This window comes from Lampetra fluviatilis, chromosome 66 (genome assembly GCF_964198595.1).
Source record: "Lampetra fluviatilis chromosome 66, kcLamFluv1.1, whole genome shotgun sequence".
Taxonomy (NCBI): Eukaryota; Metazoa; Chordata; class Hyperoartia; order Petromyzontiformes; family Petromyzontidae; genus Lampetra; species Lampetra fluviatilis.
This window is the reverse complement of record NC_136340.1, coordinates 4166448-4177216: the sequence shown is the minus strand read 5'-3', so window position 1 is coordinate 4177216 and position 10769 is coordinate 4166448.

The following is a 10769-nucleotide window of genomic DNA, read 5'->3' as shown; positions in this document are numbered from 1 at the left end:
AGTGTCGAAGGCTCTCGACGTAGACCCAGCAGGTGCCGTGGGTTGACTGCTGTGCCAGGCTAGGTGCAGGAGGAGGTCACGGGACAGACCCTGCAGGTGCCGTGGGTTGACTGCTGTGCCAGGCTAGGTGCAGGAGGAGGTCACGGGACAGACCCTGCAGGTGCCGTGGGTTGACTGCTGTGCCAGGCTAGGTGCAGGAGGAGGTCACGGGACAGACCCTGCAGGTGCCGTGGGTTGACTGCTGTGCCAGGCTAGGTGCAGGAGGTCACGGGGCAGACCCTGCAGGTGCCATGGGTTGACTACTGTGCCAGGCTAGGTGCAGGAGGAGGTCACGGGACAGACCCAGCAGGTGCCATGGGTTGACTGCTGTGCCAGGCTAGGTGCAGGAGGAGGTCACGGGACAGACCCAGCAGGTGCCACGGGTCGACCGACTGAGATGAGTGGCCGATGCACCACCTGTGCCCCCTACTGTGTCTACTCGCTGCGTTTTATCCGCCCGGCGCTCCGCTCGTTGTTGTGAGCGTCGCTCCTCCGCCCTCCGCTGTTGCCTCCAACTGCCCAGTAGCCTCAAGGCGCACCTAGCCTGGCACTGCCCAGTAGCAGCAGCAGCGTCCTTCACGAGCCTCCTCCTCCACAGAGGCTGGTGCCGGTCATCATACTACCATCACAAGCACCACTACCACTACCATCACAACCACTACTACCACTACCATCACGACCACCACCACAACCACTACTACCACCATCACAACCACCACTACCACTACCATCACAACCACTACCACCACCACAACCACCACTACCACCATCACAACCACCACAACCACTACTACCACCATCACAACCACCACTACCACTACCATCACAACCACCACTACCACCACCATCACAACCACCACTACCACCACCACAACCACCACTACCACCATCACAACCACCACAACCACTTCTATCACCACCACAACCACCACTACCACCACCACAACCACCACTACCACCATCACAACCACCACTACCACCACAACCACCACTACCACAACTACAACCATCACAACCACCACTACAACTACCATCACAACCACCACTACCACCATCACAACCACCACTACCACCATCACAACCACTACTACCACCACCACAACCACCACTACCACCATCACAACCACCACTACCACCATCACAACCACTACTACCACCACCACAACCACCACTACCACCATCACAACCAACACTACCACCATCACAACCACCACTACCACCACCACTCACCACCACCACCCTCACCACCACCACCACTCACTACCACCACCCTCACCACTACCACACTCACCACTACCACACTCACTACCACACTCACCACTCACCACCACCTTCACCACCACCACTACCACACTCACCACTACCACACTCACCACTACCACACTCACCACCACCTTCACCACCACCACTACCACACTCACCACTACCACACTCACCACCACCTTCACCACCACCACTACCACCCTCACCACTACCACACTCACCACTCACCACCACCTTCACCACCACCACTACCACACTCACCACTACCACCCTCACCACCACCTTCACCACCACCACTACCACACTCACCACTACCACACTCACCACCACCTTCACCACCACCACTACCACACTCACCACTACCACCCTCACCACTACCACACTCACCACTATCACCCTCACCACTACCACACTCACCACTCACCACCACCCTCACCACTACCACACTCACTACCACATTCACCACTACCACCCTCACCACTACCACACTCACCCTCACCACTACCACACTCACCCTCACCACTACCACACTCACCACCACCACCACTCACCACCACCCTCACCACTACCACCACTCACCACCACTCACCACCACTCACCACCACCCTCACCACCCTCACTACTCACCACCACCCTCACCACCCTCACCACCCTCACCACCACCACTCACCATCACCACTCACCACCACTCACCACCACCCTCACCACCCTCACTACTCACCACCACCCTCACCACCCTCACCACTACCACCACTCACCACCACCCTCACCACCCTCACCACTACCACCACTCACCACCACCACTGACCACCACTCACCACCACCCTCACCACCCTCACCACCACCACTCACCACCACTTACCTGCAGGGCCCACGTGTCTCGAGCTGGACAGCCAAGTGGGTCTCTGTCTAACTCGTGTGTATCTGTCTCTGTGTTTCTGTGTGTCTGTGTCTCTGTCTCTCTGTCTGTGTCTCTGTGTGTCTGTGTCTCTGTCTCTCTGCCTGTGTGTCTGTGTGTGTCTCTGTGTGTCTGTGTCTCTGTCTGTGTCTCTGTGTGTCTCTGTCTCTCTGTCTGTGTCTCTGTCTGTGTGTCTGTGTGTGTCTGTGTCTCTGTCTGTGTGTCTCTGTGTGTGTCTGTGTCTCTGTCTGTGTGTCTGTCTGTGTCTCTGTGTGTGTCTCTGTGTGTATCTGTGTCTATGTGTGTGTCTGTGTCTCTGTCTGTGTGTCTGTGTGTGTCTGTGTCTCTATGTGTGTCTGTGTATGTCTGTGTCTCTGTGTCTGTGTCTCTGTGTGTCTGTGTCTCTGTCTGTGTGTCTGTGTGTGTCTGTGTATGTCTGTGTCTCTGTGTCTGTGTCTCTGTGTGTCTGTGTCTCTGTCTGTGTGTCTGTGTGTGTCTGTGTCTCTGTGTGTGTCTGTGTATGTCTGTGTCTCTGTGTCTGTGTCTCTGTGTGTCTGTGTCTCTGTCTGTGTGTCTGTGTGTGTCTGTGTCTAGCCTCACTCAAGGCTCACTGAGTGAGGCTCTGCAGGCAGAGCGAGAAACTTCCGGGAACTCGAGACAGCGAAATCACTCCCCACTGTGTCACACACACAGACACACACACACTGACACACACACACATACACACACACACAGACACACACACAGACACACACACACTGACACACACACACTGACAAACACACACAGACACACATACAGACACACACAGACACACATAGACACACACACAGACACACACACACTGACACACACACACACACACAGTGACACAGACACAGTGACACACATAGACACACACACAGACACACACACACAGACACACACACACACAGACACACACACACTGACACACACACTGACAAACACACACAGACACACACACAGTGACACACAGACACAGTGACACACATAGACACACACACAGACACACACACACAGACACACACAGTGACACACATACACACACACAGACACACACATAGACACACACACACAGTGACACACAGACACACACACACACACTCAGGTGTAGCCCCCCCCCCCCCCCCCCGTGTGTGTGTGTCAGTGTTTGTCTCTTAGTGTGTGTGTTTGTGTGTCTGTGTCAGTGTGTCTGTGTGTAAGTGTGTCACTGTGTGTCACTGTGTGTGTGTAGGGAGAGCGGTGGTGCAGCGGTTAGCGCCACGAACCTGGCGACCCGAGTTCAATTCCCGCTCACGGCGATTATCTGAACCGGTCCTGGGCCTCCAATAGGTCGATTCAGCCTCAAATGAGTCCCTGGTGCGGTGTGTACTAAACATCGCCACTGGGGAGACAAAGACGGCCGGGCGTGGTGCTGGCCACCCACCCCCTCGTGTGCCGTTCCGGCCTTCATAGGTGCTGCTACTCGCTAACAGCACTTGCCCCTGCAGTCTGTACAGGCTATACGGGGGGTCTTTGCGTGTGTATGCTGCTACTCGCAAACAGCACTGGACCGAAAAGTATGTGAAGTATGTGAAGGCGATACAAGGAATCTCTGTCTTACTGTGTTTATGTCAGTATCAGGGTATGTGTGTGTATCAGGGTGTTTGTGTGTGTCAGGGTGTGTGTGTGCATCAGTGTGTGTGTGTATCAGGGTGTGTGTGTGTGTATCAGGGTGTGTGTGTGTATCAGGGTATGTGTGTGTATCAGGGTGTTTGTGTGTGTCAGGGTGTGTGTGTGCATCAGTGTGTGTGTATCAGGGTGTGTGTGTGTATCAGGGTGTGTGTGTGTGTATCAGGGTGTGTGTGTGTATCAGTGTGTGTGTGTATCAGGGTGTGTGTGTGTGTATCAGGGTGTGTGTGTATCAGGGTATGTGTGTGTGTGTATCAGGGTGTGTGTGCGTGTATCAGGGTGTGTGTGTATCAGGGTATGTGTGCGTGTATCAGGGTGTTTAGGCATGCGGTGGCTGGGCATGCGGGCTACATGACCCAGCCAACGCAGCCTTGCCTGCCGGAGGAGCTCACCGATGGGACTTTGCCCAGATCTTTCAAGGATTTGTGAGCTCCTCACACAATCCAACCTGCAGGTTAAACCCAGGATGGATCGTAGGTAGGGCAGCCTAAATGGTTATGTTTCTAACCGGCGAAGATGCTTCATTATGGGGGGTCCACGTTTCACAAGCGTAGAGAAGGGAGGGCATGATCGTGGCCGAAAAGACCAGGTAGCTACCACACACACAGTGACACACACACACACACAGTGACACACACACACACAGTGACACACACAACAACAACAACAACCGCCATTCGCCACTAAGTGGCGGTGACGTCACCACGACGCTTGTGCCAGGCCATGTGCACCTTGAGGCCACGTGAAGTGTCGAACGCCCGCTGGCAGGAGGTCACGGGGCAGACCCAGCAGGTGCCACGGGTCGACTGACCGAGATGACCGAGATGACTGGCTGATGCACCACCTGTGCCCCCTACTGTACCAACTTGCTGTGCTTTAGCCACCCGGCGCTCCGCTCGTTGTGAGCGTCGCTCCTCCGCCCTCCGTTGTTGTTGGAGGGCGACTGCCTCCAACTGCCCAGTAGCGTCCTTCACGAGCCTCCTCCACTGTGTGTGTGTGTTGACACACACACACACAGTGACACACACACACAGTGACACACACACACACACACAGTGACACACACACACAGTGACACACACACACAGTGACACACACACACAGTGACACACACACACACACAGTGACACACACACACAGTGACACACACACACAGTGACACACACGCGGTCCACCAAAAGAAGAACCGGCTAGACGGCTGATACGACGAGGCAGGTGATCGGGGAAGCGTGAGCCCTGTGGAATGACAGGAGACACTGAGACACGGTGTCTAGACGCTGAGACACGGTGTCTAGACACTGAGACACGGTGTCTAGACACTGAGACACGGTGTCTAGACACTGAGACACGGTGTCTAGACGCTGAGACACGGTGTCTAGACGCTGAGACACGGTGTCTAGACACTGAGACACGGTGTCTCTAGACACTGAGACCCGGTGTCTAGACACTGAGACACAGTGTCTAGACACTGAGACACGGTGTCTAGACACTGAGACCCGGTGTCTAGACACTGAGACACGGTGTCTAGACACTGAGACCCGGTGTCTAGACACTGAGACACGGTGTCTAGACACTGAGACCCGGTGTCTAGACACTGAGACACGGTGTCTAGACGCTGAGACACGGTGTCTAGACGCTGAGACACGGTGTCTAGACACTGAGACCCGGTGTCTAGACGCTGAGACCCGGTGTCTAGACGCTGAGACACGGTGTCTAGACGCTGAGACACGGTGTCTAGACGCTGAGACACGGTGTCTAGACGCTGAGACCCGGTGTCTAGACACTGAGATACGGTGTCTAGACACTGAGACCCGGTGTCTAGACGCTGAGACACGGTGTCTAGACGCTGAGACACGGTGTCTAGATGCTGAGACACGGTGTCTAGACGCTGAGACACGGTGTCTAGACGCTGAGACACGGTGTCTAGACGCTGAGACCCGGTGTCTAGACACTGAGACACGGTGTCTAGACACTGAGACACTCAGTGTCTAGACGCTGAGACCCGGTGTCTAGACGCTGAGACCCGGTGTCTAGACGCTGAGACCCGGTGTCTAGACGCTGAGACACGGTGTCTAGACACTGAGACACTCAGTGTCTAGACGCTGAGACCCGGTGTCTAGACGCTGAGATCCGGTGTCTAGACCTGAGACACGGGTCTCTGTGAGTCTCTACGAGTCGCTGTGGGTCTCTGTGGGTCTCTGTGAGTCTCTGTGGGTCTCTGTGAGTCTCTGTGGGTCTCTGTGGGTCTCTGTGAGTCTCTGTGGGTCTCTGTGGGTCTCTGTGAGTCTCTGTGAGTCTCTGTGGGTCTCTGTGAGTCTCTGTGGGTCTCTGTGGGTCTCTGTGAGTCTCTGTGGGTCTCTGTGAGTCTCTGTGAGTTTCTTTGGTTTTATACAAGCCTGTGGGTCTGTATGGTTATATAAAAGCCTCTGTGGGATCTCTGTGGGTCTCCGTGGGTCTCTGCGAGTATCTGTGGAAAGGCGTGTTTCGAATAATTTGGCTGCCACTATAAATGGCCACGCGATGATGGCGATGATAAGCGAGCAACTTCCTTGAGCTCTCTCTCTACATTTGTGTGGGACTCTGTGGGTTTCTGTGGGACTGTCGGATTCTGTGGGACTGTGGGTCTCTGTGGGTCTCTGTGGGTCTTTGTGGGACTGTCGGATTCTGTGGGACTGTGGGTCTCTATGGGTCTCTATGGGTCTCTGTGGGTCTTTGTGGGACTGTCGGATTCTGTGGGACTCTGTGGGTCTCTGTGGATCTCTATGGGTCTCTATGGGTCTCTGTGGGTCTTTGTGGGACTGTCGGATTCTGTGGGACTCTGTGGGTCTCTGTGGATCTCTATGGGTCTCTATGGGTCTCTGTGGGTCTTTGTGGGACTGTCGGATTCTGTGGGACTCTGTGGGTCTCTGTGGGTCTCTATGGGTCTCTGTGGGTCTTTGTGGGACTGTCGGATTCTGTGGGTCTCTGTGGGTCTCTGTGGGTCTCTATGGGTCTCTGTGGGTCTTTGTGGGACTGTCGGATTCTGTGGGACTCTGTGGGTCTCTGTGGGTCTCTATGGGACTCTATGGGTCTCTGTGGGTCTTTGTGGGACTGTCGGATTCTGTGGGACTCTGTGGGTCTCTGTGGATCTCTATGGGTCTCTGTGGGACTCTGTGGGTCTCTATGGGTCTCTGTGGGACTCTGTGGGTTTGGGTCTCTGTGGGTTTGGGTCTCTGTGGGACTCTGTATGGGTCTCTATGGGTCTATATGGGACTCTGTGGGACTCTGTGGGTCTCTATGGGTCTCTGTGGGTCTTTGTGGGACTGTCGGATTCTGTGGGACTCTGTGGGTCTCTGTGGATCTCTATGGGTCTCTGTGGGACTCTGTGGGTTTGGGTCTCTGTGGGTTTGGGTCTCTGTGGGACTCTGTATGGGTCTCTATGAGTCTCTATGGGTCTCTATGGGTCTATATGGGTCTCTGTGGGACTCTGTGGGTCTCTATGGGTCTCTGTGGGTCTCTGTGGGACTGTCGGATTCTGTGGGTCTCTATGGGTCTCTGTAGGTCTCTATGGGTCTCTGTGGGTCTCTGTGAGTATGGGTCTCTATGGGTCTCTGTAGGACTCTGTCAGATTCTGTGGGACTTTGTGGGTCTCTGTGGGTCTCTATGGGTCTCTGTAGGTCTCTATGGGTCTCTGTGAGTATGGGTCTCTGTAGGACTCTGTCGGACTCTGTGGGATTCTGTGGGTTTGGGTCTCTGTGGGACTCTGTGGGTTTGGGTCTCTGTGGGACTCTGTGGGTTTGGGTCTCTGTGGGACTCTGTGGGTTTGGGTCTCTGTGGGACTCTGTGGGTTTGGGTCTCTGTGGGACTCTGTGGGTTTGGGTCTCTGTGGGACTTCGTGGGTTTGGGTCTCTGTGGGACTTTGTGGGTTTGGGTCTCTGTGGGACTCTGTGGGTTTGGGTCTCTGTGGGACTCTGTGGGTTTGGGTCTCTGTGGGACTCTGTGGGTTTGGGTCTCTGTGGATCTCTACGAGTCTCTGTGGGACTCTGTGGGTTTGGGTCTCTGTGGGACTCTGTGGGTTTGGGTCTCTGTGGGACTCTGTGGGTTTGGGTCTCTGTGGGACTCTGTGGGTTTGGGTTTCTGTGGGACTCTGTGGGTTTGGGTCTCTGTGGGAACGAGCGACTAGACTAATGTGGCTGCCGCTCTCAATGTCCACGCGGACGATGTCGACGATGACGTCACCGATGTCTCGGCGACGATGACGTCACCGATGTCTCGGCGACGATGTCTCCGATGTCGACGATGACGTCACTGGGACGAGCAATCGTTCGCGACGGGCGGGGAAGCAGCGCTCCAATGAGGACGTGAATGACAGACGGATAGATATTGTTTAATTCAAACCGGAGGAATGCGATGCGCGAAAAAAGCTCTCCGTTCACAGATGTCCAGCAGCTAAGGTGTCAGCTCAGTGTGTGTGTGTGCAGCTGGGTGGGAAGGGCACCTTAACAAACCTGGTTGAAAATCTTTAAAAAATAATAAAGTTAAATAGTTTAATGGGGGGGAGGGGGGGGAGGGGGTTGGCGGGACGGACTGTGATTTAGAAAAAAAACCCACAGCGGATTGCATGGCCAGGAGGAAATACTGACAGTGGAATTGTTTTTAACGCGACAACAACGATAACGACGACGATGACGCCGACAAACCAACAACAACAACAACAACGAAAATGTATAATCACCGAAGGCCCTAAACGGGCGTGTAACATTAAAGCAAAAAAAAAAGTGAAATATTAACCTTGTTTATAATTAGGTCCAGCCGGCAAAACGGAAGAGTAGGCCAACGACAACGTGAGATGGCGGAGGGCATGATGGCACGTGGCATAGACAGCACCCCAGAGGAGGATGGCGGTGGTGGTGGTTGTGGTGGTGGTTGTAGTGGTGGTGGTGGTTGTGGTGGTGGTTCTAGTGGTGGTGGTCGTGATGGCTTCTAGCACAGGAAGACACTGGTGGAGGTGATGGTTGTAGTGGTGGTGGTTGTGGTGGTTGTGGTGATGGTTGTAGTGGTGGTTGTGGTGGTGGTTGTGGTGGTGGTTGAGGTGGTGGTTGAGGTGGTGGTTATGGTTGAGGTGGTGGTTGTGGTTGTGGTGGTGGTTCTAGTGGTGGTGGTTCTAGTGGTGGTGGTCGTGATGGCTTCTAGCACAGGAAGACGCTGGTGGAGGTGATGGTTGTAGTGGTGGTGGTTGTGGTGGTTGTGGTGATGGTTGTAGTGGTGGTTGTGGTGGTGGTTGTGGTGGTGGTTGAGGTGGTGGTTGTGGTGGTGGTTGAGGTGGTGGTTGAGGTGGTGGTTGTGGTGGTGTTGGTTGTGGTTTCTAGCGCAGTAGAACGGTGGTGGTTGAGGTGGTTGTGGTTGAGGCAGTGGTGGTTGTGGTGGTCGTGATGGCTTCTAGCACAGGAAGACGGTGGTGGTGGTGGTGGTTGTAGTGGTGGTGGTAGTGGCTGTGAATAAGGCTTGGTTGTGTAGGCGCGTGTGGTGCCAATGCAGCAGCAACAGCAGCAGTAGATAGAACATGGCTTGAATGGTAAGTGGGTGAGCGGTGGTGGTGAATGGGTCGCGTGGTGAGCGGTGGTGGTGAATGGGTGAGCGGTGGTGGTGAATGGGTGAGCGGTGGTGGTGAATGGGTGAGCGGTGGTGGTGATTGGGTGAGCGGTGGTGGTGAATGGGTGAGTGGTGGTGGTGAATGGGTGAGCGGTGGTGGTGAATGGGTGAGCGGTGGTGGTGAATGGGTGAGCGGTGGTGGTGGTGAATGGGTGAGCGGTGGTGGTGAATGGGTGAGCGGTGGTGGTGAATGGGTGAGCGGTGGTGGTGAATGGGTGAGCGGTGGTGGTGGTGAATGGGTGAGCGGTGGTGGTGAATGGGTGAGTGGTGGTGGTGAATGGGTGAGTGGTGGTGGTGAATGGGTGAGCGGTGGTGGTGGTGAATGGGTGAGCGGTGGTGGTGAATGGGTGAGCGGTGGTGGTGATTGGGTGAGCGGTGGTGGTGAATGGGTGAGCGGTGGTGGTGAATGGGTGAGCGGTGGTGGTGGTGAATGGGTGAGCGGTGGTGGTGAATGGGTGAGCGGTGGTGGTGAATGGGTGAGTGGTGGTGGTGAATGGGTGAGCGGTGGTGGTGATTGGGTGAGCGGTGGTGGTGGTGAATGGGTGAGCGGTGGTGGTGAATGGGTGAGCGGTGGTGGTGAATGGGTGAGTGGTGGTGGTGATTGGGTGAGCGGTGGTGGTGAATGGGTGAGTGGTGGTGGTGAATGGGTGAGCGGTGGTGGTGAATGGGTGAGTGGTGGTGGTGATTGGGTGAGCGGTGGTGGTGAATGGGTGAGTGGTGGTGGTGAATGGGTGAGCGGTGGTGGTGAATGGGTGAGCGGTGGTGGTGAATGGGTGAGCGGTGGTGGTGATTGGGTGAGCGGTGGTGGTGAATGGGTGAGCGGTGGTGGTGAATGGGTGAGTGGTGGTGGTGAATGGGTGAGCGGTGGTGGTGAATGGGTGAGTGGTGGTGGTGAATGGGTGAGCGGTGGTGGTGAATGGGTGAGCGGTGGTGGTGGTGAATGGGTGAGTGGTGGTGGTGAATGGGTGAGCGGTGGTGGTGAATGGGTGAGTGGTGGTGGTGAATGGGTGAGCGGTGGTGGTGAATGGGTGAGCGGTGGTGGTGAATGGGTGAGCGGTGGTGGTGATTGGGTGAGCGGTGGTGGTGGTGAATGGGTGAGCGGTGGTGGTGAATGGGTGAGCGGTGGTGGTGAATGGGTGAGCGGTGGTGGTGAATGGGTGAGCGGTGGTGGTGGTGAATGGGTCGCGTGGTGAGTGGTGAGTGGTGGTGGTGATTGGTTCGCTTGGTGAGTGGTGGTGGTGAATGG